This window comes from Bubalus bubalis, chromosome 5, assembly GCF_019923935.1.
Source record: "Bubalus bubalis isolate 160015118507 breed Murrah chromosome 5, NDDB_SH_1, whole genome shotgun sequence".
Taxonomy (NCBI): domain Eukaryota; kingdom Metazoa; phylum Chordata; class Mammalia; order Artiodactyla; family Bovidae; genus Bubalus; species Bubalus bubalis.
Window position 1 is genome coordinate 125,102,037 of NC_059161.1, and position 27,273 is coordinate 125,129,309.

At 47.3% G+C, this 27,273-nt stretch overlaps 2 long non-coding RNA genes across 6 annotated transcripts; one reads left to right on the forward strand and one right to left on the reverse strand.

Moving 5' to 3' along the window:
• On the reverse strand, positions 1 to 2,423 carry LOC123333817. The gene is made up of 2 exons (XR_006551411.1): positions 2,289 to 2,423; positions 1 to 1,817 (listed from the first exon to the last, which is right to left on the reverse strand). It is a non-coding gene; the product is annotated as an uncharacterized LOC123333817 (long non-coding RNA).
• LOC123333816 lies at positions 638 to 26,473 on the forward strand. 5 transcript variants are annotated; one of them, XR_006551406.2, is made up of 3 exons: positions 638 to 770; positions 2,233 to 2,553; positions 3,162 to 7,414. It is a non-coding gene; the product is annotated as an uncharacterized LOC123333816 (long non-coding RNA). The 5 variants fall into 5 exon arrangements; XR_006551407.2 differs by lacking the exon at positions 638 to 770 and adding an exon at positions 24,592 to 26,473 and having other exon boundaries at positions 2,539 to 2,553; positions 3,162 to 24,364; XR_006551408.2 differs by lacking the exon at positions 638 to 770 and adding an exon at positions 24,226 to 24,532 and having other exon boundaries at positions 2,539 to 2,553; positions 3,162 to 23,688.
• The last annotated feature ends 800 nt before the right edge of the window (positions 26,474 to 27,273 follow it).

The following is a 27,273-nucleotide window of genomic DNA, read 5'->3' on the forward strand; positions in this document are numbered from 1 at the left end:
CCAAACCAACGTAAATTGTTTGGTCAACACATGCCTAGAGGTCTGTTCCATGCCAGGGCCATTTTCAGAGACTGCAGGGCCCAGTGGAGGACAAAACAGAGAGAAACGCCTCCCTTGAGAAGCTCAAGTCCCAGTGGGGGTGGAGTAGGGTAGGATGAAGGTGTTAGTGGCTCAGTCATGTCCAACTCTTTGCTACCCCATAGACTGGACCTCTGTCCACGGGATTCTCCAGGCAAGAATACTAGAGTGGGTTACCATTCTCTTCTCCAGGGGATCTTCCCTACCCAGGGATGGAATTCAGGTCTTCTGCATTGCAGGCAGATTCTTTACCATCTGAGCCACAGGGAAGGGGTAGGGTGGGGGGGACTCAATGCGAAGGTGACCCCGGCAGAAGCCAGGAGGAGCTGAGTGTGGACTGGGCCAGGCGACCACTGGGTGAAGTGCTTTTAGGCAGGACAGTATTCATCAGAATTATGAAGTGAGAACAGGAAGGCACGCTGTGAGCGTGTGAGGGCCTGCCAGGGTCATGCTGCAAGGGGGTGCGGGGAGCAGGCTGAAGCCCAGGCTGAGGCCCGCTTCCTGCCAGGGCAGGAGAGGCCAGGGCGGGCTGGGCAGGAGTTCCCGGTTGTGGTTCCTGCTGGGCGCAGTGAGGCGGGCCAGGGCAGAAAGGGCTCTGGGCCAGTACGCGGTGACTGTGCAGTTCCTCACTCAGGCCCTGGGACCAGGGGCCTCAGGGCTCAGAGGGAAAAGGCCCCCGCCGCCGGTCTCCTGTGAGTGGTGAGCCCAAGGTGACCCAGGAGGCCATGGCTCTGGAACTGGACCTGGGGGCAGTGGGGGGCAGGGTTCTGGCACATTCTCTAATGGCTGCAGCAATACTGTCATCCTGTCCCCATTTGAACCTGAAGTACCACCCTTTTCTCACCCCTCTTCTTCTCCGTTTTTGGCCACACTTCACCCCTTATGGGATCCTAGGTTCCCTAAGCAGAGATGGCACTCGTTCCCCTGCAGTGGAAGTGAGGAGTTCTAACCACTGGACCACCAGGGATGTCCCTCACCCCTCATCTTCTCTCTGCTGGGTCCTTCTCCGGCTGGTGTGTATGCTTGTTAACAATCCAGCTGAGCAGGCTGCGGAACAAGTCGGGGAGGCAACCCTGGCTGTGAGAAAAGACTTGGAACCTGGACTTTGACCCTGAAATCCTGGGCCACACCGGTTGCCCAAGGGGTCCTTCCTAACCTCCTTTCCCCTCCAACCATGAGCTCCTAAGCTGGCTGGCCAGAAGCAGCAGACTTCAGCCACCCACCCGGGTGTGGCAGACCCATCACTACCCAGCCCCACCCAGGGATCCAAGGTCATCTTGTTTACGCCTGTTTCCTGGAACAGCTTGTTTTGATCTACAGAAATCTGCTGATGCAATGGCTGCCTTGCCCCTCCTCCTCTGTCAGGATGGAAGTATTTTTAGCCTTATTTGCAGAGAAAGAGGCATGAACCCAAGTCCCACATTTGTCCACCGTACTGTGAGCACTGCCTTGGCCCCTTAAGGCAGCACAGAGTGGTCCCTGTGTGGCTTTCTACCCTCATCTGAGCTCAAACACGTCACACATCCCGTTTCCAAAGAAAACTAGCTGTGGAAAAGTCCATGGCCAGGAGAAACAAACCAGGACCCACTGCAACCCTGTCATTTTGTCCTTGAAATGGAGCTGGGCTCCTCCAGACATAAGGGCACAGCGGAGGTGGCTCATTCCTTTTGTGCTGGAGTCCTCAGATCTGTGGGATCCTAACGCTTTCTGTGCGCCTACTTCCACGGACTCTTGCTCTCCTGAAAAAGAAAACCTAAGATAGTGTGGTCCTGGAATTTGGGAATATGTGTGAATGAGAAAGGTTATTAGACCAGGTAGAGAGCAGCATCTGGAGAAGGGCATGGCAACCCACTCCAGTATTCTCGCCTGGAGAATTCCATGGACAGAGAAGCCTGGTGGGCTACAGTCCATGGGGTCACAAAGAGTTGGACACGACCGAGAGACTAACACACAGAAAGCAGCAAGCTGAGACATCAAGCAGACACACAGCAGTGACTACATCCTCTCAGGCACCTTGTAGATAAATATAGAGCTGAGCCCACAGCCTGGTACTGTGACTCAGCAGAGAAGGTACTTGCTTGGTATTACACACACCTCTCAGCCTTTCTAGAACATTCTGACATGCAATTCCCTTTTTCCACACTATTCTTTCAGGTCTAGTCTCCCCAACCCACCTATGGAAATGTCAGGACAAGACAGATGAGACAGACCTTGGGGAAAAGTGAGCTTCCATAACCGTTCCCTGGCTGGAGAGAGCAGCTGAGCTGCCCTGTGAACAAGCCTGGGCTTGCCACATACTCAACCTTCTGGGTCGACGGTCACATGAGCAACAGCAGTTTTTCCGAGAACCAGGAAGGGTGCAGCAGCTGGCCCCAGCCCCCGCCTAGCAGCTGCAGATGCCATCTTGCAGAGGCTGAGGGGAAAAACCTCCTTCCCCAGTTTTCTCCTTGTTGCCAAGGGAGCCTGTTGTCACAGGTGGGTTTGTTTAGGGTGTGGGTGGTTATCCTGGGAGAAGACTTCCTGGCTGGAGTTGGTCCAAGAGGCCCTTCTCAGTTCTCCTTACTCCTGACCACTGTCCTTCCATCCCATGCAGCAGGGCTGAGAGGACGCCCTGTGGGGGTCTGGGGCAGCGACTCCCTTTACTCTGGTCCCTACACAGGCAAGGGAGGTGCCAGCGACCCTTTCCAAATTCTCACCAGTCCCGCGGGCGCTGCCAGGCCTCGGTGGAGTGGACAGGCGCTCACGGGGTTGCTTTTGCTTCCACTTTGGGAGAGCCACATTGAGGGCCTGCTCCCTGTAGGCAGTCACCGGGAGGTGCCCCCCACAATCATCAGGCAGACTCCCTGAGGCCCATCACAGGTTGTCAAGTAGCTTGGACAAACTAGTTCCCTTCACACCCCAAATGTTTTCCCTCACCTCCCAACCCCAAAGGAAAGAGGGTTATCTATATCCTTTTAGTCTTGTTGCCATACAATTACACGTTTTGTTTTCTGCACAAACAAGCTCTTGCTTTTCATTACCTCACAACTACCTTTTCCCAGTTAATAGAGAATGAATAATCATAAAGTACTCTAACCCAACAGGCACAACTTTCCTGATGAAATACTTCAAGCCTCCAGGCCCCTGGTAACAGAATAACAAAGCGATGACACACGTCCCTCAAGCTACCAAGCAGCAACATGGGGGCCTAACTTTTTAATCAACTTTTTAAAAATCACAGCCATGTTTCTTAGCCAGAGACACTGAGCACAGCTGTGGGTGCGGTTCTCTAAGAGCCGCCCCGGTGCAGACGTGCTCACGATCCACGACCCCCGCAGGCGGAGCCCTGGCTCCAGCCCGGCGGGCCGCGGGCTTCCCCTCCCCCGCCCCGCTCCCACCCGCAGGCCTCAGCGCTGACGTCACCGGCGCTCACGAGGCCCAGCCGACGCCCGAGGAGTCACGCGCTGCCGCTCCACCCCCACCCCCGCCGCCAGGGAGTGATGCGCCCTCTGCAGAGATCCCTCCGCTGCCGCCGCTTGGAATTTTCCAGACGCTCTGCCGGCGCTTCTTTCGGGCTTCTTCTGGGCGGGAGTGACCTGAGGCGACCCCCAGCAGTTCCCTTCGCTTCCAGAGAGCAGCCCCATCCCGCCTCATCCACTCCCCACCCACACCTCCCCTCAAGGAACGGGAAGCCTGCCAACCCTCGGCTCCATCACAGGCTGAGAAGGGGATTTCTCTCCCCACCCTCGTCCCCGTTGGAATCCGCCTCCCCCCCCCAAGGTGACCTTGAGATCTGTCGTCGATCTCAGGAGGCACTTGCTTAGAGGAGTGGGGATAATCGGGGAATTCGAGACCTGGACCCTCGGGAAACTGGGAGCCGCCCCCAGTCGTCTACGTGGCCAGGGTCGGGGAGGGACTTTTTTTCTGGTGGCAGTGGAGGAATCGTCCCGTTGAGCAGTGCCCCAGTGACGCGGCCCAGGACTATAAAAGCAAAAGTTGTGGCCTGTCCAGCAGGAGTTAGCGACAGGGAGGGTCAGGGGCCTGGGCTTAGTTGTGGAGGGCGGAGTTGACCAGTTTAGGGTTTTAGGAGACCAATGAGAGAGATGGCGGAGTTAGATGAGGCTGGGGGATTTGGGGTGCCAAGAGAAGGAGGGTTAACGGGGGGACTAGATCTTGGGGAAATTGTGCTGGGGAGAGCTGTGTTGAAAGGGCTCGCAGTAACCCAGGGGGAAGACGACACCCCAGGCCTGGCTGTCGCAGCTGTCTGCTGGAGAAGGGGAACTTGACCTTTGGGTGGGCGCCGCTCCTGCGTAGGCTGAGCGGCCCCTGGTGCCCTGGTTTGTGGAGGAGGAGGAAGGCAGAAACGGAGAGGTGGAGGAGGTTGAGGGTCTTGCCTCCCTTGCTGGAGGCGGAGTTGGTCAGTCGATGCTTTGAAAAGGAGCTGGAAGGCAGGCAGTGGGGTGCAGGGTGGCAGGTGGGCAGGGAGGGCAGGACTTGAACTTGTCAATACCAGCAGTCCCCTTTTTTTCCAGACAAAGGGTTGTGAGCCTGCTTGGGGATGAGGCCTCATGTGGTGGAAGCTGCCCTTAGCTTCGCGGGGCTGACAGCTCTGGCCCGGGGCGGTATGTAAGTCTGGCTCGGCCCGGGACAGGGTCCAGCCAGGCCCAGCCTGGTGAAACCCAGGTCTGGGTGTGAGGGTGGTCTAGGGAGTGAGTGAGGAGGTAAGGTGCGGGTCCAAGCGGTTACTGTTATGTCTGGCAGGCGGGAGCTGTAGGCGGACAAAATTGACCCTCACTTTATTTTCCAGGTGGCAGTGCTCCCCTTTGGACTTTTCCTCTAGGTTCCGCGCTAATCTCTTCTGTGAGCTCACTCTGCCCCCCCCCCCCCCCTCACTCTCTCGAGGTTACCCATTCACTTAAAACATTGCTTCTGGTAATCTGGTAAGATGGGAAAGTTGTTGCCATTGGAGTCGGTATCTTGGTAACGGTCAAGAGGAGAGGCATCCCCTGCTGAGACTCTGGGTGGGCGGGGTGGTGTTGCTTGCCAGTGGAGAGGGTGGGGATTGAATGTGCACCCTTGGGCGGGCCCGCAGCGACGGTACCATCTAAACGCTACGAAATGCCTCATAGACGGTGGTTTGTTACTGTAGTGCTCATCATGGCGATCTGATGGCACCAGGAGAAATGGAGCCCCTGGCCAGTGTGAGTCGTAGCGGTGCAGGAGGGGAGACCCTGGAGGAAAGAGCCCGCCTAAATTGCTGTCTGCAGAGTGAATTTCCAGAGGCTTAGGAGGAGGAAGTTCTCCAGTGGCATGTTTCCAGGCCTTGCTCAGGAAGCCCTGTATTCAGAGGCCATCCTTTAAGGTTTTCATGAGCTTATGAGGGGCAGTCTTTAAAAGGCCAAAGCAGATGGAGCCGGGCCGTCAGCAGATGTATTGCTTTGAGTGTTTGATCCGGGAGCAACGATCTCTGGGCACGTGAATGTCAGCAGGCACGTCTCCTGGGTTGGAGGTTTCAGATGCTGCCATCTTCTAAATTGTCTCCTGTCATACTAGTGTGCTACGAACCTTGTTTCCAGAAGACTCTTAAGCTGTAGAACATTTTAACGCTGATGCCACAACACAGATGATGCCTTGTAGATGGAGCTTGCACATGGATCCCAGTGACCCTCATCTACCCACCTGCCTTCCTGTGCTTTTGTCGGAGGAATTCTTAGTGTGATATATAATGTGTGTGTTGGGAAAGCGTTCCAGACTGAAATGCATTAGGCAAATACTTAAATGAAGCCAACTGACTTAAATGAAGCCAACTGGCCAAGTAGGGGTGGGGGTGGGGTGTCATTGTGCTGTGCTAGGTGGGAGGGCACGAGATGGTCATGTCCAGATGGTGATAAAAATGGCAGGTTTCGTTTGGTCACTTCTGCTACCAGAAGGGAATAGTTGGGGTACCAAGAGTAATCTTCTGTTCATTTTGCTCTATATGCTTAATTTATCTTACTTGATTAGATTTCAGAGGAATCTTCGTGTTCAAATGGGAGGGCCCTGAGGTGAGGGGTTGGGTGGGAAACAGCCTGGGCTGGGGAGGGTGAGCTGAAGAGAAGGCTGTGATTAGGTGTGGCTTGAGGAGGGTGGGAGGGGTAGGGAAAGTGGGTTGAAGGGAATTTTCTGGAGAAAAGATCAGTAGGCAGAGCTCTGGGGAAATAGAGCTCAAAGGCAAAGAAAATGCTAGTTAATAGTACATTGTTAATGTTAAAATGTTACTTGAAAAGTTTCTACAGTGCTTAAAACTGCTAAGTGTGGGGAAGGAAAAAAGCAAAATTGTTTTGCTTTGCTACAAGAAGGGGAAGACTGAAAAGTTAACTGAAACCCGGATATCAGTCTTTTGAAAGATTGTTAGGGACTTGCATCAGCAGATTAACATCTTTCACTCCTTTGCAAGCTTCTTAAGTGGTTTATCTGAAGGTGTGCAATGTTCAGGGACTAGTTTCAGAAGACTTTCAGTACCCTAATTGTGGGCTTTTAAAGTATTTTTGAGATTTTGGTACACGCTTAGATGGCCTCTTCTGGGTCTGTAACATTTTTGTTCACTTGGTATTTTGCAGTTGAAAGTTTGAGCAAAGTGAAAACACAATGATTTTTAAAGGAATTTTGTGTGTTACTTCCTGTCTTATAAACATCTTTTCTTTGTGATGAGTGATTAGTAATAGCCAAAGAGCTTTCTTTTCATCCTCACTGTAACAAGGAGACCTTAAATCGTGATCACTCTGATTACTGTAATACTTGGTAGCAAACAATCTATGTGCCCTTGCTAAGGTTCCAGTTAACAGTTCACTCCATCTTCAATTTGAATGTTTGGGTTAAGTGACGGCGTACTAGAGGGGAAACTTAACCAAAATCAGGTAGGGAAATAAGAGCAAAACTGGGGGTGGGGAGTTTCTTTCCTGGATTATGGTGTTTGTAAAAATTTAGGGAAGTATCAATTTTGTGAGAATACCAGTGACTTTATCCTGTCCATTCTCCCATTGAATTTCGTTTTGAGAATTTTAAACCCTCAATACTTATGACATGGAATTTTTCTGGGTTCTCTTTTGAATGTTTACAAGTATGTTGATCCGTTCTTAACCTGTAACTTGGCATGTGATACAGTTACTGTCATGAATTTAGAGTATTAGTCATGCGTGTATGGGGAAATACATTCCGGTAAGCTGTTGTGAAACAAACTGTAAAAACAGGTGGAAAGGGTTCTTGTACGTTGCTCTGTATGCTAAGAACCAGTCCTTGTTGCATCATGTATGTGACTACTAACACTTTCTTCCCCTTTACAGCACGAATAAAGGTTTGCGTTCTGGACTCATTAGAATTGCTTGTATTGCTATATTTTTTCAACCCTGATCTTGCCTGTGTATCATGAAATGAAATGTACCTTCATACTGTAGATTTAGGCTTGGATTCACTAATACAACTCCAGACTGAGCTCGTTGAGCTCGGTGTGGTAACCTCAACAGAACGGGTAGGTCCTGAATGGCCTGCATCCCCAGTGGCAGTTGGGGATGGACTCTGCTGACTGGGAGTGTGTGATGGTTGTGCAAAATGTGATGACAAAGCACAAGCCAGCGAAGGTCATTGTCAGGGTGGGGGACTATTTCCTAACTTCTTGGAATTTTACCCAATTATATTTCCAAATGATATTGTCAAAAAGGGGATCTCTCAATGACTGTAAGCAGCCTAACAAATGGAAAGAACATGTAATATATGTTTGACATAGTTGTGGTCTTTGGGAGGCTGGAATGTGTCTAGGATTTGGGTTTAAGCACATACTTCTCATTTTACTAAAGCGTTGCATAAGTGCTATGCTAAGCAATTTGGAATCCAGGGTGTGTGTTGTGTCTAAGCTGACCCTGTGTCCTGGGCGGGGAGAGCCCAGCAGTGATGCTCTTGTGTGTTCATTGGGGCCCTAAGGTTTTGCTTTGCGCGAGATGAACTTGGAATAGAAACCACCACCCGCCTCTGCTGAGAAGGCTTTTATGTCCAAGGCAGTGGGAAAGGGACAGGGACAGGTTGTGCTGTGACCACATTGAGGGGCTGGGAGAGCAGCTGGGTGTGACCCCTGCAGAGACTGGAATTAGGTTCCCGCCTGTCCGAGGCTCACAGCTGTCCAGGTTCCAGGATCTTTCCCCTGCTCGGCACCCTGTTCTCTGATTTTCCCAGAACAATCGAGGCTTCCTTTCCTACCTTGCCCTTCTTGTTTTTGCTCAGCTGTCTTCTGCCTGCCTTTCCTTTTTTTCAGAACTTAACTTTTCCTTTTGTTTTTATACAGTGGTTATCAAACTGAAGGGTAGCTGCTATGAGTGCCTCTGGGTACTGTTACCTAGTGACTGGTGGGCTGATGAAGGGTTTCTCCACAGGGGTGTAAATGTTCGTCTTTGAAAAGGGACTGTGAAGTGGGCCTGATGGTACAGGAGCAGAGCAGGCAGCTAGAGGCTGTGCCCATGCCCTCCTGGCCTCTGCCTTGTCCCAGGGCCCTGCCTGTTCTTTATCCTCTGTTCACAGGTCAGGTGGGGATAGGTCAAAGGTATTGTTAATGGTGTTGGTGATCACTGCTGATCAGTTTTTGTCTTCATTCATAGATCTGAATTCAGCCTTCCCTCTGAACTCTCAGAGGCAGTGGATGGTACAATGAAATTCAGTGAATGGGCTTGTAGCATTTAGGTAGAAAATGGAGATCTGGTGCAGCTAAATGTAATGGGGTATAAAAATAACAAGAGGTGAATTTGGAAGTTCTTTCAAAAAGAAATAGCTGGAGAGGAAGTGTTGGTTGAGGCTCCTTTGTGGGCCCAGACTGGACACCCTGAGAACTGTGGAAATGGCCTGTGTTACAGAAGGGGTTCCTCACCCCCACTTCACTCTCTTGGCTGCCCTTGGTTTGTCTTACTGGTTGTGGCCATGAAGGGACTCCTTGAACCTCTTATGCCAGGGCTAACCTCTTGTGTACTTAAGTGTCTGGAGCAAATGTTAACCTCTGGCCTTGAGCAGTACTTGCTGTTGTGCAGTGCTGATATTAAATGAAATGGCAAGACAGGCTTTGGATATTTGTGGTAAGTTTTAAATGTTTAACATGCAAAAATATACAGATGCAGTCTGGAAATGACAAGAGGAAGATAGAAAAATAACCAGAAATAAGAAAGCTGTATTTAGGGAGGGTGGCCTTGACCTTCCTCTGGGTGAAGGCAGCTGCTTCTACCCTTGGTCTCCCAAGTAGGACGCCTTCTGCTGAAGGCTCCACCTTCCAGGGCCCCTCAGCATTGCACCAACATCCCTTTCTTTTATTTTAAGTAACTGTTAGTTCTCATGTTGTAAAGGGGTTTATTGTAAAGTTTACAAATAAGAAAAATGATAAAAACAAACTCCTCAGTAATCTTATTGACAATAGTTATTGGCCTCTTTGCTTCTAGAGGTTTGGTTTTTTTCCTATGCATAGGATACTTATACCTTTTTACTCAAAATTGGAATTATACTGTAGATTCTGTTGTGCAACTCTTTTCACTTAGGCATCTTTGTGGTGACATAATGTGCATTGTGTGACTTTATCAATTTAAAATATCTTCATTTAGACAACATGTAAGTTATTTTCCACTTTTTCTTAGTAAGTAATGCTGTGATAACCCTCCTTCTAGCTCAAACTTTATCGTATCTGATAGTATTTCTTTGGGGTACATGAATGTATTTCAACACATGAATTGCCTTTGTCAGACTTCTTGCGTCTAAGTTCACGTTGCTAAGTTGCCCTCATGGGAGGGGTTTTGTAAATAGCATCCTCAAGCTTAAGGTAAGCCTTGTTGGCCCCACTTTTTCTCGAACGAGCTAGTTTCACACTAAAAACCTTTGCTCCCGTTTTGGATCCAGCAGCGTTTTTTGTGTGTGAGCCCTGCTAGTGACGCTGAAATCTGTGTGTTTCGACATCTGCAGTGTTGTATGTGCGTCCATGTGTGACTTTGTACTTCGAAATGGCTCATTTTTCTATTTTGTAAAAGCACTTATGTATTAATAATGCTTCATTCTGTTTGATGCATATATTTTCCCAGTTTGTAGATTGCCTTTTCATTTTTCAGTCATACAAAAGTTAGTGTTTCTGAGTCCGTCATTCTTCATGTGGTTTCTGTACTTGTGTTATGTCTAGATCTCTCCCAACCCCAAAGTATGTATTAATCTCTGTTATTTTGTGACAATTGTATGGTTTCATTTTTTTACATTTGAACATTCAATCCAACTGGAGTTTATTAGCAGTCGGGGCTGGGTGTGTGTGTGTGTACAAGGGGAGGCCTGTGCCCGCCCAGAGCCCCCGGGCTTGCTCCTGCCCTGTGGCTGGATGATGGAGTGGCAGAGAGTGCTATCAGCTGGGAGACTTGTCACAACTGGACGGTTCGCTGAAGACGTGGGGGCAGGTGGCTGTTGTGTTAACTGAGCCCAATGGGCACCCCTGGGTGGGGGTGGTTCTGGTGCAGACAGACGTGCGGATCTACTCCTGACTGGGAGCAGTTTCTGAGCCTCACGGGGCTGGTTTTCCTCCTGTGTGAGGTGGGAGAATGGATGTCTGTATTTGGCACGTGGCCGCTCCTCACTGAGTGGTGATGGTGATTCCTTCGCCTCCTTTGTGGCCAGCCTAGGTCCAGCCTCTTCCTTCTGGTTCCCACTAGTTACCCGCCTTCTCTGGGCCTTTCATGTCGTGTAATCCATGTGCATGTTCTGGGCTGTTCTGGTTTTCCACCTTAAGTTTGTTTCCATGCAGATTTCCCAGTATCAGCAGAGTCCACAAATGTGTTGGAAGTGCTTTTTCTCAGGGGTATTAATTCTCCCACAGAAATCCCATGGAGGACTCTTCTAGAAACCTGTGAGTGCTCTGAAGCTGTTTTTCCACGGAAAGCATAAGCTTGCTGAAGGGGTTCATGACCTCAAGAAAATACCATAACGAACAGTTGCAGTACTTTATCCTATTGTGCATAAGCTATAAGACGTTGAGCCGGTTTCTTAAGTTGTAAACAGTGTTTTAACTATTTTCAGCTGTGCTAGTATGAGCATCTCTTAAGTTTTGTGAAAATATGTAAATATGTATTGGTAGAAATATATGTATATATGTATATCCACATCTGTTTTCTAGGGTGGCACAGCCTGGGCACTGAGCAGACTCTCAGATACTCTCCAGATACCTTACACTTCCTCTTGTGAGAATATCCATTTCCCTTCATAATTGCTAGCATCAGGTTTTTCTGTTTTATTTATTGCTACTTTCTAAAAAATGAGTGGTAAACTATGCATAACATGAATTTCACCATCTTAACCATTCTACTGTACAGTTCAGTAGCGTTCAGATAATCTCCAGAACTTTCTCATTTGGTAAAATTGAAACTCTGTACCCATTAAACTCATCCTCTTCTCCCTAACCCTGGGCAACCACCATTCTGCTTCTCTGTTTCTATGAGTTTGAGAACTCTGGGTACCTCGTATTAAGTGGAATCATGTGATATTTGTGTTTTGTGACTGGCTTATTTTATGTAGCATAATGTCCCCTAGGTTCATGCATATTGTACCATGAGTCAAGGTTTTTTTCCTTTTTAGAAGAAGATTCCATTGTATGTATACATCACAACTTGTTTATATTGGACATATCTATTGACCAGCTCATCCTTGAACATTGGGTTGCTTCTATTTTTAAGTTGTGAATACTTCTGTTATGAACATGGTGTACGAATGCCTTTTTGAGACACTGCTTTCGATTCTTTTGGATACAGAGGACAATACTCAGAAGGGGTATTGCTGCCTCATAGGATATTGCTATTTGGGGAGCACTTTCATAGTATCTTCTGTAGCAGCTGCGCCATGTTATACTCCTGTGGACAGTTTACAAGGTTTCATATCCTCACCAACACTTGTTTTTTAGTGTAGCCATCTTAATGGGTGTGAAGTGATATTTCATTGTGATTTTGATTTACACTTCCCTAATAGTGGTGTTGCATCTTTTCATATGCTGTCTGCCCAATTCTGTATCTTTGGAGAAAACGTCTTTTCACCTTTGCCCATTGAAAAAATGGTTTGTTTGTTTTCTGTTGTTGATTTATGGGAGTTATTTACATATTCTGGATATTAACCCCTTATTAGATACATGATTTACAAATACGTTTTTCCATTCCATAGGTTGCCTTTTCACTGTTGATTGTGTCTTTTGATGCACAGATGTTTCTAATTTTGATGTAATTCAATTTATCTGTTTTTATTTTTGTTTCCTCTGCTTTTGGTGTCATGTCCAAGAAACTGTTGCCATGTTGAATGTTATAAAGTATTTATTGTTACTTTATTTTAAAAGTACTTACCTGGTTATTTTAAAAGTACTTACGTGGTCAGCCTGTATTTCTGTAATTACTGTTTAGTCTATTTTACCACTTGATTTACCATTTGTATTTTTTCTTTGACCATTTACCATATAAAATTTTTGTACTGGTTTTTATAAAGATCATGAATTCTTGTACAGTTGGGAAGGGAAGCTTTTGCTAGTGATTATCAAACTTACTCTCATTTTTTCCTTTTATTGTTGTGCTTAGAAAGTATTATACAAAGACATTTTAAAGATTGATGTAACAAGACTAATAATAATGAATAAGACTGTTACTTTCTTTACTTTTTCTTTGGTAGCTAAACATATGTGTACTCCCACCTTAGAGTAAATGCTCTTCTCCATTTAAGGAGTTATGTATCCAGCCTACTTGGTGTCTCTAAACTAATTACACTGATAAAATTGAATTATCAGACTTCAAGTAAATACTGTCATCGCTCTTTTGTTCCAGGTCTGTCAGTATTAGCTTCTTGTCATTATCTGCATGAATCTACTTCTCAAATTTTTAGTCTCTAGTTTTTGTTGTTTCTAATCAAATGCTTTGGATTGTAACGACTTAGTGTTCATTATAAAATCTAGTAAGTGGAAGATATGATACTCCTTAAGACAAGAATATTCCTTCTCTTTGTTGGAACTTGAGCACACAGAACTGGGCTAATCTTTGGTTCGAGACATAAAACATGGCTGTCTTTTATTTGGTTCTGAGATGTTTTAATGCTGTGGCAAACATTTCTGAATCTTCTAGTATATAACTAAGACTTGTAGACACTGACTTTGGCCACCTGTGTGGTTCTGCTCATTCCCCTTCCTGCCTCCCTCTAAGCCAAAGTGGTTATGATCCTGAATACTAAGTTTTTCTTTTACTTATTCTTTTCTCATATAACTTTGGAAAAAGAAAAAAACTTACCTAAATGAACTATAATTTTCATTTTAGTAGTTTTTAACTTTATAGAAAAAGTATATAAGCTTCTGGAATTTTCTCATTTAATGATATTAACATTCATCCTTTACCTTGTGTGTAGTTGATTTGGAGCCTCTCATGTGACTATATGGACATAGTTAATGATTCCATTTTTCCCATTGTTTTTTATTCTGGTCAGTGTAATTGGATAAGTGGTAGGTGGATGCTCTCTTGTACAGAATTAAAGCTTGACTGACTAGGTTGTCACTACCAAACACCACCCCCTGACCCCAGCCATCCCCACCTTGAGTGCTGTTTCCTTCTAGACCTTTTTCTATACACTTTTATCCACATCTAATATTTAAAAATCTATATAAGTGGGAAAATACTGTTTTATAGCATATATCATTACTGACTTGCTTTTTTCACTTGGCAGTAGGGAGATTCCCATGAGTACGTGTTGAACTGCCAGCCTTGTATTAAGCTGCTGGGCACTAGTCCTTCACTTGGACGTTCCGTGAGTTATTTAGAGCTTCTGCTGCTGGTAGATATTTACACTCTTTCAGTCTTTTTGGATGCTGTGTGATCATTGTCATACACACCCTGTGTGCATACACATGAATGTTTCTCAGAGTCGGTACCAAAATGTCAGACATTGTATACTCAATTCTGCCCTGTTCTCCAGAGTGGGCGTACAAATGTGCTTGCCAGAGTGTGAGTGTGTATGTCCATATCCTCTTAGACAGTCTGAAGAGCAAGCTCTGAAATTCCTGCCAGTTGCTGTCTTTGATCTGTCATGTTCACAGTGACCCACTGAGACTTTAATGGGTACAATGGACTCTTGTCATCTGTGGGTTTACATTTGTGGGCTTGAAGCTGATGGAGGTGCCAGAATCCAAGGCATATAATCATTTGTAATCTTCTTGAGGTATAATTTTTAAAATTATTCATGTCATGAGGCTGCTGAGAGTACCCAGCCAAACACTCTCCATCCACGTCACCCTGTGGCTTTGTTCTCCACTTGTCTGCATTGCAGCAACTCTCGAAGGGACCAAAACTTGGAAGATTTAGGTAAGTTCATGGCTAATGTTACTATACTGTGTACTGTAGTAATGGATGGGACTGTGGAGTGTATGTTTGTGGCAGAATTTATATTAATCCCTTTATAAATCACTAGTTTTGCATTTAAATTTTAAACACTGTGTAAAAAAAACAGAAGATGTTTCTCTGTAGTTCTTCTCCCAAGAATAGTTATTAATAGAAATTTCATTTATTGTCCTTCAGAGATTTCCCCTCCGTGGACATACAACAGTTTTATCCTATTACTATCTGCTCAATTGCAAACATGCGGTGTGACTATTCTGCAACATCTTTATTATTTTCATGATTCTATAATATTTATTTAATCTTGCACATGTTGGTGTAGTCATCTTAACCCTTTTCCTGTTGATGAGTTTTTAAGGTGGTTTCCAGGGTTTTCTGGCCGTACAGACAGTGCTGCAGTGAGCGTCTCACAAACACCTTTCTGTGCATGTGCTGTGCCAGCCCTCGGGGCACGATGCTGCAGGAAGCGTGAGCTCCAGGCACACCTGCTCCAAACGCCCTGCACCCAGCTCGCCTGCCCTGGTGCTGTCCAGGTCTGGGGCTCAGTCTTGTGAGGTGGGTTGAGAGTTTCTGCTGCCCAAGTAGAATAATGCTGGTCTTCTCCTAATGTGCTGTGGAGTTCAGTTGAAACTGCTTGTTCATACCAGATTTTAACTGAAGATGGTATCCGACTTTTTAGCACAAAACAAGGACAGGCCTAACAAACCTCAGTCTTTTCCAGTGTTCTTCCCCTAAGCAGGTTGAAAAACAAACTTCTAGAAAAGCAGTTGTGACATTTGCAAAATTACCTTATGTGTTGGTCTGTTGAAACCTGACTGGCCGCCGTCTGTAGGCATTTCTATCCTCAGGGGAAAGAGGTGTGTTCAGGTGAGGCACAGTCTGCTCCCTGTCTTCTCAGTGCTGCCTTGGCTGCTTTCTGGTTTAGGTACATGCTTGCTCTCTTCTGAGAGGCCACCCAATGGCGGGAACACAGGTGTGAATCCCTCTGTCTCTTACTCTCCTCGTAGGGTCACGAGGAGTTCGGGGTCTGTCCCCCCAGCCTTGCTCTCTCCCCGCAGCTTCTGGGGTGATTGCTGCAGTGTCCCCCTTACTCTTCTTTCAATGTAACAACTGTGTGACCCGCCGTCTGGGTGTCAGATCCAGGCCCTGCCTCTGCCCTGAGCTGACCCTAAGGGCAAAGACTCCTCTAATTCAACTTAAAGGTGTAAAAAATGTTCAAAGTAAAACCTGCACATGTTAAAAACCAAACCCCATGAGAGTTACCGTGATGTGTTTTCCTCTAACCCCCGGCCTCCCGTCCTGTAGAGACTGCTGTTGTGGCCAGGTAGTTGCTGGAGTTTTCTGGAGAGCTCTTGTATGCACTTTGCTGTGAGGTCCTGATAAACCACAGGCCCTGTGTTACTCCGGGTGGGTCAGATGACGGTGCTCTGAGCTCACTGTGTACCTGTGCTCTTGTCTGCCTTGGGCACTTCAGTGTCTGTGTGCAGGTCCATGTTTGAATTACCCATTCCCCTTTTGAGGAACAACTAAGGTTGTTTCCAGCAACTTTTACTGTATGTAAATCTATGCTAAGTATCAGTTTCTATGTGTTTCAATGTACATGGCAGCTATATCTGTGCTGTACACTTCTTTTGAGGGAAATTCTGGCCCGTAGTTCTTCCTTTCCAAACATGAGGGAGCCATCAGCTTACACTCCAGGAAGGCTGTTCTGGTTGACCATTCCCTACACCTTTACTGACACTGTTCTTGAACTTGGTTATTTGTCTATGTGAAAAGTAAAAACAGTTATTTCATTGCAGTTTTGATTTGCATTTCTATTGGGGTGTGTACTTAGGGAATTTTAAGAGTTCTTAGGGCTCCCCTGTGGCTCAGCTGGTAAAGAAGAGCTCTTAACATCCTAGTTAATAACCCTTTGTGATTTGTTTGTCATTTACCTTTAAATTTTATGCTTCTAGATTTTTTGGTGTTCAGAAGTTTTAAATATATTTAAGCTTTTTTATGAGTGTTTTCTTTTATGACTTCTGGATTTTATGAGAGGAAATGGCAGCCCACTCCAGTACTCTTGCCTGAAAAATCCCAAGGACGGAGGATCCTGGTAGGTTACAGTCCATGGGGTCGCAAAGAGGTGGACACGACTGAGCGACTTCACTTTCTTTCTTTGAGAAGGACTAATCCAGCTCAAGATTATTTTTTGTTAAACCTTGTGTTTTACCCAGTTCTTTTAAAGTTTTATTTTTATTTGAATCTTAGCTCCATCTGGACTTAATCTTGTCATAATGAGTGACTGGTAATCAGCCTATCATCCCTCCATGACTTACTGGTTTATGTACCTGTTCACCATTTATCTGTCCATGTTCCAGTTCCAGTTTTCAGTACTGTAGTTCTGTGCCTCATTATACGGTGAAGGTAGGCCTGCCTCATTATTTCACTCCCAGATTTTCCTGGGGGTTCTTGCCTGTTTCCTTCTCCTTCCGTATGATGGCTTCATGCTGTTGTCTCCCTGTGCGAGGATAAGCATGTCCTCCTGTTTACTCCCGTTATTTTGCTTTGGGTCCATAGGATGTGGAAAGCTGTGGTCCATTAGACTGATCTTAATCTGTCTGTAATTAATATTTTCATGACTCTGTAATGGTTACTCTCACACATTTGTATGACTGTTGTAGCCATTTTCTTCCTGTGTGTCTGGGCGTCCTAACCTGCTTCGAGAGAGCCCCCAGCAGCCACCCTCATGACCACCCCCATCACAGCACTTAAATGTTTTTCTGCTGCGCCTAATGGGTACTTGTCACTATTGAACTGACGATGTCGTGTTCAGTGGACTTTACAGGTGAAATGCTCGAAAACATACTGCCAACAATGCCAATAGCTTTCTGCAGACCCAACGTGAAGAATGAATCTGGCATATTCTAGGAGGTGACCTCCTAGGAAGGGAGTTCAGTGGGAGGGTTTGCCTTCTGAACCTCTGTCCCTGTGTGGCTGACTGCTGTCAGCTAGAATGATCTGTGTACCCAGAATGTCAAGGGGAATCCTGTCCTGGAAAGCAGCGCCTGACCCTGAACTGCCTTTTTCTCCTGTCCATGCCTGACACTGTTTACAGAATGTCTTGCATGCTTTCCTGCCTTATCAGAGTGGTTATGCAAACTAGAATTTACCATTGCTTTAGCGTCTCAAGGCCACCATCCACATCCATGTTGTCCTGTCTGGCACACGGCAGTTGATTTGGGGTCTGCTTCAGTGGCCTGTTTTTTCCCTTGCTGACCATCCTCCCCAGCGCAGCCCTTCCTCAGAGTTGGCGCAGCCCTCCTGTCCCAGACTTGCAGTGTCTGTACTAGGGGCTGACTGAAGGTGATCGGAGGTGACAGCCAGGCCTTCAGTTATTTTACTATTTCACCTGTGCGTCAGTGGTGGCCTGCGTCTCTTCAGAGGTAATGTGTATGGGTTTGTTTTTCAACCCAAACAATTCTGTTTTCTGATTATGATTTTTTTCTCATTTACTGTTGAAATACACCAGGATGCTTTTCTTTGTCTTGGAAGATGTTCTTGTGCAGAAATCTGATTGTTTCCTTAGGGGAATATCTTACTGGTGACATTACTGGCTCAGTGGGCATGGCCAGTGTGAAGGCTTTCGTCTCACGTTTCTGAGTGTCTTCTTGAAAGGCCAGCACACTTCAGCCCGGCCCTGCCCTTTTCTTGGCAGTTTAAGCCAAACTGATTGGCAGTTTAAGCAGTGTCTTAGTGTTTTAATTTGCACGTTTGACTCTGTAGGGCTGAATATACACTGTCTGTATTTGTTAGTTGGTCTCTGCATCTGCTTTGTGCTTCACTTGTTTTCATCGCTTCCTGAGAATCCTTTTTAATGTTGAGGACATTTACTGTAGATAACTACAAAATGTTTTTCAAGTTTGTAATTTGCTTTTTAAGTTTACATCTTGGATCTTGCTGTTGGTTTTAAATTTTGCAACCAAATCTGATTTTATCATTAGGGTTATGTACTTCGGTGTCACTGCACAGCCTGTGGGATCTTAGTTCGAATCCAGACCCCTGCAGTGGAAACGCAGAGTTGTAACCACTGACCTGCCAGGAAAGTCCTTTTCCTGGTTCTTTTGTGGTTTCATTTTTGATATTTAACGTTTTACTCCATCTAGAAGTTTTGGTGTACAATATGAGGTAAGAATCTAATTTAGATCTTTTGAAATGGTTAACAAATTTTCCCACACCTTTACTAAATAATTGCCCTCGCTACTGATTTGTTAATTATGGGCTAAATACTCTGAATCTGTTCATGAACTCTTCAGTCTGCTCCACTGATGTCTTACCTTGTGCCAACCCAATGTTTTAAGTATTTAGCTTTATAATATCTGCTTTAATATAAGTAATACAGGCCCCCGCCATTCTTTTTTCAAGTATTTGGATTTTATTGGAGTTGAATTGCATTTATATATATGTTACTGAAACTTCCCGTTTAGGAACTGGCCTCCCTGTTAACTCAGGATAGGATGATTTTCACGTCTCTTGGGAATTTTAGACTTCATTCAAATTAAGCACGTTTATGAAGTATGTTCCTAGAAGCATTCTGTATTGTGGTTGGATACATATTTCTATTAAACTTTCTGACTATGGTAGCATATGGTAAGACTGGTTTTATGTATTTTATAAACAAACACATTGAACTTCATTACTAGAGCCAGTTGAGATGCAATATAGCATCTTGGCTAAAAGTGTGGACTTTCGAGTCAGGTGACCCTACTTTGATGCTGGGCCTGCCTCATTTCTGTGTGACCATCTCTCTGCCTCGGTTTTCCCATCTGTACAGGGAGGGGAGTGCTAATCGTATTATCTGTGAAGAAGTGGGATGAGGACTAATGGAGCAATGTAAGCTTTGTGCTTGGTGCTGGCCTGCCATGGAGTGAGCACTGTTCAAAGTGGTTTCCAAGTAACGAACGTCATCTTTAATCATATTATCCATATGATTTATTCCATTTTCATGCTTCTCTCCTGTCTTGTTTGCATTGGCTGTAATTACATTGTGATCCTGTTCCCTTCTGAGCCACCCATTAGCAAATGGAGGAGGCCACGCAGGCAGCCCACACCAAGTTGCCCAAGGGAGTGATTGTTCTGCTGGTGGTCCTCAAGATGAGTTGGGGTGATCTGCTGATATACATTTTAAATTTCAATATTGATTTTTTTTTTTAAACATGTACTTGGAAATTCCTTGTTTTCCACTTGTGGCAATACAGTTTCCTTTTAACTAGATTTATTTTTCCTTTTTTAACTGAAATATTCACAGTACCATAAAATTCATGCTTTCAAAGTGTATGATTTAAGTGGGTTTTAGTATGTTCAGTATGTTGTGAATGTGCTGTGTGTTCACATTAGTTCACGTACACTAATGTTCCATTTCCATTATCCATTTCCAGAACTTTTTATTATTTCAAACAGAAGTACTCTTACCCCTGCAGTTTCCCATCTTCCAACCCTACCCCCCATCCCTGGTTCCTTTATTACACTCTCTGGCTCTGTGAATTTGCCTTTTCTTGATACCTTGTATAAGTGGAATCATATGATGTTTGTCCTTTTGTGTCTGCCTTACTTAGCATGGTGTTTTCAAGGTTCATCCATGTTGTGGCAGGCAATAATATTTCTTTTTGTGACTGAGTAATATTTCATGATATGGATATACCATATTTGTTCATCCATTCATCAGTTGGACATTTGGATTGTCCCACCATTTTTGCAATTAGAAGTAATTCTTCTGTGAACATTTGTGTACAAGTTCTTGTGAAAACACAAGTTTTAAGTTCTCTGGTATATACCTAGGCGTGGAACTGCTGGTTCATACAACAACTCTGTTTAACTTTAACCAGAGTGTTTCTCAGTCGAGCTATGCTGTTTCACGTTCCCATCAGTAATATTTGAGGGTTCCAGTTTTCCCACATTCTTGCCAACACTTGTTCTTACCTTTTTGGTTGTAGCCATCTGAGTGAAAATGATGGTGGCATCTCATAATTTCGATTCGCCTTTCTGTGATGACTGATAATGTCAAGCACATTTTTAACGTGTTTGTTAGCCACGTGTGTATCTTCTTTAAGGAAGTGTCTATACTGATCCTTTGCCATCTTTTTAATTGGGTATTTGTCTTCTCATCATTGAGCTGTGAGTTCTTTATATATTCTGGATGCTATACCCTTATCTGATATATGATTTCCTCATGTTTTCTCCCATTCTGTGAGTTGCAACTCTACTTTCTTGATACTGTCTTTTGAAATAAGTTAATTTATATTTTAAAAGTTAGTTGATTTAAGGTGGGGGGGAATAGGACTGCTGTATTCAGATGTGGCAAAAAGATATGTGAATTAAGGTTTGGGAAAGTGTCTTCTGTGAAACCACAGTGGGGAGAAAAGAGTGCGAACCTTAAATGAGAAGTAAGTGAATGAGGAGCGCTATCCCTCCATAGTGATGTCAGCCGGCTCACTGCTAGATGCACTGGGATCATTTGTTAGTAGATTATGAGGAAGCTTCTATTTTATTTTTTAAATCAGTGATAGATAGGGATTTATTAATGTCTTTTCTGCATCTTTTGAGATGGAGCATCAGGTTTTTCTCCTTTCATTTTCTAATGATCAAGAATTAATGGGATAGTAAGCCCTCCTATGACTTCTGAAACAAACTTTTCCAGGCCTGGAGCTCTATTTTGTCGACAGAAATGAACCAGAGGGTCGACTTTGACTTGGGGCCTTGCCAGGCAGGCAGGTGTGGGGATCTCAGGAAAGGCAGACATAACTTCAGGGCATTGCTTTGAGCTCTGACAGCTGGTCTCTGTTCCCTGCTTTGGTGCTTTTGGCCAAATTCCTTAAATTCTTAAAGCCAATTTCCTGAGAATGGGGTAAAAACAGTGCATGGCTCTCCAACGGTGTGAAGCTGAAGTGAGGGTGCATGTGATGAGGGCGCTGCGAGGTGAGTGGCGGCGCCACCCTTCCCGTCCGTTATGACAGAAACACATAACGATGGAAAGTTCCCAGCTTTCTCTTCCCAGATCGCACAGTGTTGGGGGTTCTGCCGCTTCTTTTTGGAGGTTGAGTGGTTCTTTGAAAACGGACTAGTCAATATTTCTATCTGATCATACACTTTTCAGGTTTATTTTCTAAGAAAATTACGTCGTTCATACGTATTAGTGTGCAATATCCTTTTACATTTTATTTACATTTTAATATCCTTATGAGTAGTTTTCTTCACTTTGTTCTTTGTTTTAAATCAACTTCTTGTTGACTGTGCTGAGTCTTCGTTGTCGTGCACGGGCTGTCTCTAGCTGCGGTGAGCTTGGGCTGCTCTCTAGTTGCCCCACGCAGAATTCCCACTGTCAGTGGTTTCTCCTGTTGTGGAGCCCCAGCTCTAGGGCAGGTGAGCTCAGTAGTTGTGGACGGGCTTAGCTGTCCGGTGGCATGTGGAATCTTCCTGGACCAGGGATCACACCTGTGTCCCCTGCAGGTGGACTCTGAACCACTGGACCACCACGGAAGTCCTTCACTATGTTCTTCCTGCTGGTTTTTCTTTTTCTTGAATAGTCTTTTAAGAACTCTATTTTATTGACCTTTTCAAAGAAGCAGCTTTAGATAAAATAAGTAGTTCTGCTGCTTTCATTTTGTAATTCATAAATTTCTGCTTTTATTTCACTCTTCTCTCCGGCTTTCCTTGGACTTTGTTCTGTTACTCTCTTTCTAGAGTCTTGCATACCTCATTCACTCATGTTCAGACTCACACACTTAACAACGGAAAGAGGTGGAGGAGAATGGCACAGGGTGGCTGTGGCCTGAGGTCCTGCTCCAGCCCCGCAGCTCTGTCATCCCTGTGACCTTGGACAGGGCCCTCAACTACTGAGGTGTGGGGCCTAAGAGAGGCTACTGATGCCACCCAGGAGGATGTACCCATGCCAGCTGGTGGCTGGGGCCTGGCAGACACATGGAGAGGGAATTCAGCAAAGAGAAGCAGTGAACTGCTGTCGCCTCCTTCAAGCTTTGACTTCTAACGCTCGTCTCCATGGCCAGACCCTGAGCTGGTCCCCAGGAACACAGGTAAACATGACGACTGGCCCTGCTTTCATGGTACACGTTGTTTTTTAACTATGGTAATCAGGCTGTGGCTTACCGAATGGTTACTTGAAGAAGTGACGAGAAGTAGTTCTAAACACTACTGCTTTTTTGAATCTATGGCTCCCTTTGTTCATTGCTTAAAGTATTTTTATAAATGTTCCACGGCACTCAAGAAGGTATTCTCTGATATGTTCCACATTCTGGATCAGTCCTTCTGTGTGTTTTTTGGTCTGGTTCAAATCCAGTCTTTTTGTATGAGAGGAGTGTGGTTACACTCTCAGCACCTCTTCTGGTTCTCCCCACGTCCCCCAAGATGGTTCAGCAGCTCTGTTCTCTGTGTTTTGCTGCAGCATCATTGGAACAAGATCTGCCTGTTTGCTGCCTGCTTGGAATTCCCTTTGTCTGATGTAGACAGGGCAGACCTTCACCCCACCCCACCCCCGGCCTGGCCATGTCTCATTTGCATTTGACTGAAGTACCTGTGGAGAGTTATTTTCAACCAGAATTTGAAACTATTTTTACGTCTTTCTGCCTATGTATGTGTGTTCATTTTACGTCGCTAAACTGCTAGCTATTTTGCTTTTTCCACTTCAGGTTACGTTGTGGGCACAGTTACCCTCTGAAAGCATGCACCTGTTCTAATTGAGGCCCCTAGGCATCCCAGGTGGGAGACTGTCATGCTGCCTTGTGAGCCACAGCAGCTGGGGTCCAGCATTTTGTGATGACAGATGACTGTCACAGACGCCTTTGGGCAAATCCCTCATGGCCTTGCATTCCCCACTGGAACCCCAAAGGGAAGCAGCAGTCGCCTAGTTCTCCTTGCTCACTGCCCTGTGCCCCCCAGATGGCTCTCAGTGGCCAGTGACGCGCTTACATTTGCTCACTGACTATGAGTGTGTGGTGGTTTCCTGACACCACTTTAATGTTAACCCCTTTAGCCGGTGGCATGTTTCCCTGTGTAGATCACCCTCTGGGTTTCCCGAAGTACAAACAGTGAGGGCCTTGTCACTAACGTGTCAAATTAACTCTTTGCTCATCTTGCAGAGTGTGTTTTGACTACCCCCATTTCTGGGGCCTTTTAAGGTCAGAGCTTTGTTGCTTCTTCATCAGGTTGGGACTTAGATGGCCATGCACGTCTCTCTCTCCTGCTGCAATAAGTAAGTGCTGCCTTTTGTTGCGTGTTTGGGGAGGTGAGTTGAAGGAAGGCTGTGAGGGGAGATGGGCTAGAGAGAGGGACATGGACACAAGGGATGTGGGTGAGGGGATGGAGGCTTGGGCCACAGGCCTGGCTCTGAGCCCGCCTGGTGGGCCCCAGGCCTTGGGTGTGGGGTGTGTGTGAACGGGGTCAGCTCTGCTCACACCTCTCAGCCTGATGTTTGTGGCCCTGAGCAGGTCTGCGTCCTCTCTGACCCTCTCAGCCTTTCATCTGGACTTTGCAAAGGAAGGGGCTTCTGAGCTCCTCGGGGCTGACAGCAGGGGGCCAGGAGCCCTCTCCCTGTGAGAGGCCGGGGCAGAACTTCTGGATGAAGGTTACGGAGCTGGGAGGGGTGCACCCACTGGACCGGTCGTGGGCCCAGGGGAGGCAGAGCCTGGCCTGGGAGCAGTGGGTGCTGCGGGCAGGGGGCTGAGAGGGAGAGCTGGGGGGAGGTACTGGCCAGGGTCCACAGTGAGCCCCTTGCACCTCTGGACCCTAGAACGCAGGCCCCGCTGAGGCGGTGAGAGGAGAGACTGGTGGGGACCCTGTGCTTCCGACTTCATCTTCCAGTCAAGGCAGTTCCCAGGAGGGATTCCACAGCTGACGATGGCTGAGACGGAGGACAGCAGGCGAGGCAGGTGGGCATGTCTCTGACCCCAGGCAGCCGGGGCACAGCAGACCTGCAGGACTGTTGGCATTGGTGCTAGGCCTGAGTGCTCAAGTTTCCCCTGGCTCTTAGATTTCCTGTTGTGATGAAAGATTTAAGATTTTTGTCTTTTATCATAAAAGTAATCTGCATAGAGTTATCAAGCCATGGAAAAGCTAGAAAACAAAAGTAAAATTCCTTTCCCCTCCCCCATCCCAGCCCTACTACGCAGAAGTGACTTCTCAAGTGTCTCAGGGTCTCGGAGGTCTCTGCACCCACACACATCCTGTCACTGCTGGCCCTGTCCTAGAAGCATCAGGATTGTGACTCGTGGGTGGGTCTGCCCGTCGGATGTCACGTGCTCCCGGATGCTGTGCAGCGCAGCACGACAGGGGACACATCTCTGTGAAGCTGAGGGGACGCGTGTCCCCTGGCTGTGCCTGGGAAAGGGGTGTCCGGGGAGGACTGAGCCTGGGGGGACAGGGGGCACGGAGCCGCCGCAGGTGTTTCTTTTCCTGGATGCGGCTCATGGCCGCATCCAGGTTTTGCTTTTCACCTTTGAGTCTGTGAGAAAACGAGCAGGAAAAAGCAAAAGGCGCTGGTGTTGGCACGCCTGGCACTGCTGGGCTGGGGTTCGAGTCCCTGCAGCGTCCCTGCTTCCTTCCGGCTCCCCACTCCAGGCCCTTCCCGCCTCATCAGGCATCGTGGTCCCCAAGGAGAGAGGTGTGGGGGTGGGGCACGCAGGGCCTCTCCCAGGAGCCCTCCAGCCCCGCTCGGCCCCTCAACCCCTGGAGGGGCCTGGCTGAGACAGCAGACACGGAAGGTGGCTGGAGCTCAAGGGCTCTACAGGTTGCAGCCCCCCTCCCCCAGGCCACGTGTGGTGGGCGGACACGGAAAGGGGAGGACAGCCAGGGTGTGCTCCCCACCTGGCCTTATCCACCCAGGGCTCCCGGGATCAACTCACCACTGCCCTCCTCTCTGCTTCTGAGGGCCAGGAAGGGCTGGGTGGACAAGGTAGGCCTGGCTGAAGTGGGCAGGTCGTGGAGTGGCCCTGGGGAGCGGGAAGAGAGGCCAACAAGCAGGCCTCGGTGCAGAAAACGCAAGAGGGGCCTGAGTGGCCCTGAGCCTGCACTCTCCCGGCACCTGGGACTGGACGCAGGACCCCAGGAGACCCCAGCTCAGAACCCAACAGGGGTGGCTGTGATCCTAGGCAAGCCCCAACACAAGCTGACATTGGGTGCCTCGTCTCTCAGCCTCAGAGTTTCCCTCTGCCCGTCGCCTAACTTTGACCAGCTTCCCTCATTCCCACCTTCCGAGAGGTCAAGAGGATCACAACCCATTTTGCTGGACCTGATGCTGACAGTCTGCAACTCGAAACAGGGCTGCCTGGGCTCCAGTCAAACCCTGCGATTCCCGAGGGAGCCCCTGCCCATCACTGCAATAATCTCTCCCTTTAACAACACGCATCCCATAAAGAACAGCTGGAAGCAGGAGGGGAGGTATGCCAAGTTGGCCTGGGACACAGGGCTCTCGGAGCCCAGTTTGAACACCAGGTTCCTAATCCCCTATCCCTGAAAAGGCGGAGACCAAGAAGTCTGACCCACCCACTGGCCGAATGTCTCTCCCTCTCCTCATCTAGAGCTGCTGTGGGAGGCTGCTGGGGGCAGCAGGAGCTCCACAAACTAGCCCTCAATCACAGATCACACCAGGACAGCATGATAGGCAGGCCTTGGGTCTGTGTCTGAAGCAAAGAAACAACCATCTTTCTCTCAGCCACTGGCCTCCAATGATGGGAAGAAACTCAACAGGTGAAAGGAGAGCATTCCAAGTAGGAAGCAAGGCGGCAGGGGCCTGGAGGTAGAAAAGCATTGGGTTCAATTTGCCGGGAGTCTGGGAGACTAGTGGGCTACAAACAAGGTTGGAAAAAGGGTTGGGCTCTGATGTGTCTGCTCCTCCGACCTGTGGGACTCGAGTAAGGAGATGCATTTGAAGAATTCTGACACAAACGTTTTAATTACAGGTCTAACTCAAGAGGCTATTTATCTAGTCTGTGCCAAACACTGTTCTGAATATTTTATAAATACGTTAACTTGGGGACTTCCCTGGTGGTCCAGTGCTTAAGATTTCAGCATCTGCGACGTTCCACAGCCCGGCAGGGTGCCAATTTTCCAGCTCCTCAAGGCCGGACGAGAACTGAGGACGCCATCTTGGGCACACCCTCCAAAAGCCTAGGTGCGCCCAGGATGCCTGAGCCCTGCTGTGGATCGCGGGGGGCGTGGCGAAGAGGATGGGGGTGTGGCCTCAGTGGAAGGCGTGAGGCAGTGATGCAATGCGCCCCTAGCGGCGGCTGTGTTCGTGCTCCTGCTATGCCTCCGTTGGATTCCGTTTCCACGGTTACGGCGGCCTGGGGAGACAGTGTCCCAGGTAAGATCTAGGTAGAACTGAAACATGAAACCTGAGAGACTGAAGTCTTCAGGGCTCCGAGGAATGGGAAAGCAGTGCCTCACCCTGGGTCTCAGGAGGCCTGGCTTGCCCGGCACATGCCCCTTCTGTGGCTCTCTAGGATGCTATCTGGTCCACAAACACCCTTAAGAGCCACGAACTGTCCTGGATTCCCATACTCCTTCCCCTACCTCGCCCAGCTCCTGACCTCACTATTCTCTATCCTCCAGTCGCCAAGATGCAGCTGTTTGTCTGTGGCCGGGAGCTGCACACTCTTGAAGTGACCGGCCTGGAGACCGTTGTCCAGATCTAGGCAAAGATAACAGAGTATCACTGAGCCATCCGCCCTTTGCCAATCCTGTGGCTTCCTAAGGGAATACTCTTGGCTCTCCCTTTCCTTCCTCATCCCGTGTAGCCTCCCTGGAGGGCCTCACTCCTGAGGCTAAGGGTGTGCTTCCG